This window comes from Cyprinodon tularosa, unplaced genomic scaffold (assembly GCF_016077235.1).
Source record: "Cyprinodon tularosa strain WSP-4 unplaced genomic scaffold, ASM1607723v1 ctg1809, whole genome shotgun sequence".
NCBI lineage: Eukaryota > Metazoa > Chordata > Actinopteri > Cyprinodontiformes > Cyprinodontidae > Cyprinodon > Cyprinodon tularosa.
The window spans coordinates 8667-12361 of NW_024038613.1; the positions used below are offsets into that span (position 1 = coordinate 8667).

General features: G+C 33.9%; 1 long non-coding RNA gene across 1 annotated transcript; it reads right to left on the reverse strand.

The window, feature by feature from the left end:
- Nucleotides 1–262: 262 nt before the first annotated feature.
- On the reverse strand, nucleotides 263–1313 carry LOC119781663. The gene is made up of 5 exons (XR_005280596.1): nucleotides 1190–1313; nucleotides 1027–1090; nucleotides 769–822; nucleotides 543–569; nucleotides 263–441 (listed from the first exon to the last, which is right to left on the reverse strand). It is a non-coding gene; the product is annotated as an uncharacterized LOC119781663 (long non-coding RNA).
- Between the last annotated feature and the right edge of the window lie 2382 nt (nucleotides 1314–3695).

Sequence of the window (3695 nt, forward strand, 5' to 3'; positions counted from 1 at the left end):
ACATTGTATATTGCAAGTTATTAGCTTTGCTTGCATTTAAAATTTTCCAATTGTTAAACAACGCTGTTACAATATATTTACAACTACTTTATTGGTTCTACTGTCTCTCCAACAAATTACAGCCACAATGTAACTTTGTGGAAACGACACCATTTCTATGAAAACTAAATGATGTAAATCAACTGAGCTACAACAAAAGGAACTTTCAAAAATGTAAATAATATTGAAAGAACACATTATGAAAAAGGAGGACTGCACAAGCCAAAAGGTAAATATTCTTTATCAGAAACGATTTCAAATGGCATGTCACAAAAAAACTAACAATATGTGACAGATTGTGGAAAGCAACTTATATTTTCTTTGAATTCAATGTTGGCACTCAGGGCAAAGTCCAGGTATGCCATCACAGTAGTAACGAGGGTACTCTCCTCTCCTCTGCATCTGAAAAAAAAAAAAAAAAAAAAAAAATTAAAAAACAGGTGCATTGCAAGACTGTAATACAGGAAGAATGGATGATACATATGATTATGAATGAATCTTACCTGTAAGATTGGCGGTTTCCTTTCTACCTGCATGGTGAAGAGCATTAAACAATAATTAATACTTTATATCTCTCAGTATCTTATCCTTTCATCTCTAATGATATAAAAAAAGTTGTCCAAATAATGAATTTTAATTAAAAAAAAATCATTTAGGGTTTTAGTCTCATTTGCACATAAAGATACACAAATCAAAATTACTAGTTATGTGTAAATTTAAAAAATGAACCTCAATTTGTGCCTCGGCTCCTTTGGCATAGGTGTGGTCATCAGCACACAGAGTCTGTAAAAATACAGATATGTTCTAAGTGAAAGATGAATGCAAATCCAAATAACATCAAAACTGCTTCAACCCTTTTAATTCTTCTATCCTGATTTTCTTTCAGACTAAAAAAAATAAGCATAGAACAAAAGTACACTGTGAATGGACATAATACAAATTCTATGACTTAAAACAACAAAGTGATGAATTTTAGCCATAGCTTACCTCACATTTTGCCCTCTCATCAACTTTTTTCCGCTTTCTCTCCTTTTGTAGTTCTTCTCTGGACCTTTTAAAAAGGACAAATTGAAGGTTTTCTTAAAAAACTGAATCTAGAAAAGCGTATTAATTTACTATGTGAAAAAAAATTTTAAGAAGGTAAAATTACCTTTTGTTGATTTTGTGGGTTTTGCATTATGGATCGTGTGCCGAACACCAGTGCAAAAACTTTTCAAACTTCTTTCTTTCTTCTTCCTTTCCTCTTAACCTCACGTCTTTAAGGCAGTTATACTAGTGATTATGAAAATCGCGCCCCCTTCATTTCCGGAATGCAATAGTCCTATTTCCAAATAAGGTATGGGACTGACGGAAAGGTCCGTCCCCGCCCCTTTCTGTTTGCTGCAGCGAGGTCCTTCTCGATTTTATCGCTCGACCGGAAATGACATCACTGATCTCTAATCCCTGGATTGCTTTTTTTTCTTGAAAATCTTACAAAGTAGAAAACAATGACAGGGCGACTTGTTCATGCATTTGAATTTAACACAACATCTCAACAGATAAAGTCAGACAGTAACCTGTTAAACCATGAAATGGAGCATCATTGCACAATAAGCAAATAAATAATAAAGACCCTAAAATGATTCAAACACACCATAAACATCACATCACTTAAACACTTGAATTATTACTGAAATAAAATAACACAATTGTTGGTTCTAAACATCTGATTTAAAGTTTAGAATGATTTAATCAGACAGAGAGTTATGAGCAAATTCTGATATTTAAAAGTAAAATTAAATACAATTCAAATAAATAACATGATTACAAGTAACATTATTTTAACATAAACTTAGAAAACAATCTTTGCCGCAGGTAATGCATATATGGAAGTAAAAGATAAATAACTCTACAGCTAAAATATTGACTCTTTTCTGTATTTTCACCTGATCTCTAATAGATCCTGTTCCTCATGGTGTGTAGAGGAACCAGAACATTTACTCAGAAAGAGCAGCGATACTCTCATTAGAATATTACCGAAATAAAAAGCAAAGTAAAGTATAACTACTCATGAACGTGAATTATTTTCTAAAATTTACTGCATTAAATGTAACTAGTTACTATCCATCTCTGGCAGTTTGTTTAGGTTGAATCAGATCAATAACATCACTCTCTTCTTCCTGTCAGGCATGCAATCTAAACTAACTTTACTTTTTTAGATCAACTAAGATTCAAACTATTTCTATAGATTTTTTTCTGGTAAAGCCTGCATCTGAATGTAACGGAACAGGATTTTATTGACTGATTATTTCAGATCCACTTCCATCTTAGTTTCTCAGTCAGTCCATAGCTCCATGGTTCCCAGTACCAGACTGGGAGCTGGAACTGGAAACTGGTTCCTGTGGAGCAGCATGGAGTCCTCGGGCCTCATGCAGAGAAGAATGTGCAGCTTTCATGATCAAAGTTACAGGCCTAGGCCAGGCTTAAAGATATTTAGAATGACTTTGTTTGATCATCAATAAAGATGATCAATAAAGAATAATAACATCTGAAATGTTGCATCAATGGTTAGCTCCATTGCCTGTGTTGAAGAAAACCTTTGTTTTCAGGTGTACTTATCAGAATAATTCATACTTTATTGTAAATGTGTGAATACAAAATCATTTCTTGTTGCAGTTATTTCCATCAGTGACATTACTAAACCTGAGATGGTTCCTCTCATTTTCTAAGTCTCCGTTAGGATGCAGGTCACCCTGTTCCAGTTCTCAATATATTGTGCACTGTTGTCCTGTGCACTTAAGTGCACTTCCTCCATGTGCGCACTTCATAGAGAGGCTTAGGGTTTAGTGTGAATACGAGGTGTGTTCCAGTTGAGACCTGTACAGATCCGATCAGTATAGAGCTTGGGAATAGACTCATTTTGGGTTGTCAGCCATTTTGTATGACACGTTGCCTGACACAAACATAAACAACAGACAAAAAGAAGAGCAATTCTTGGTTTCCTCATTAAAAGAAGTTTAAAAGCAGCCATACTAGGAGAACAGAGTAAATGAACAGAGTGATCCCTATGAAAACAGTGAGGTGACTACAAACCTAAGTACGTTTTCTATTCTCCACTAGCAGGTGATTAATTTCTACGCATCTTTTAGAACAAGATCTGTTCTCTTTTCTTGTTTTACGTTTCTCCCTCCTCTGATTTCTGCTTAGCTTCATCCACTTCCTCACTCAGTTCTGTTTTATTCATATCTAAGATCTAACCTGTTTAATCCTGCAGGCTACAGGTGCAGAGATATCCCCTCTGGGAGCTCTATTGTTAGGGCTCTTCATTTGTATCATTTTGACTATGAAGAAATATATTTCAGAAATAAATATATATTTAATCAAGCTGATAAATGTCAAAATGACCACCTAAAATATGTGAACTTTTGTAGGTATATAAAACTTCATTCTTACTAGTATCATTTTTTTTTTTTTTTTACTTTCTGAAGTTCAGTTTCTGCTGCAAAAATGTAATTTAGAAAATGTATTAAAGTTCAGTCTAGAAGTGTGATACTTTATCAAGAACAATCTCATTCTAATGATCTTTAAATGGAACAACAGAGTGCTTTAAATAAATATGAATAACTTAAACATTAAGTTGAGCCACAATCTTCTCTCTTTTGCAGCTGTAGAGCTGT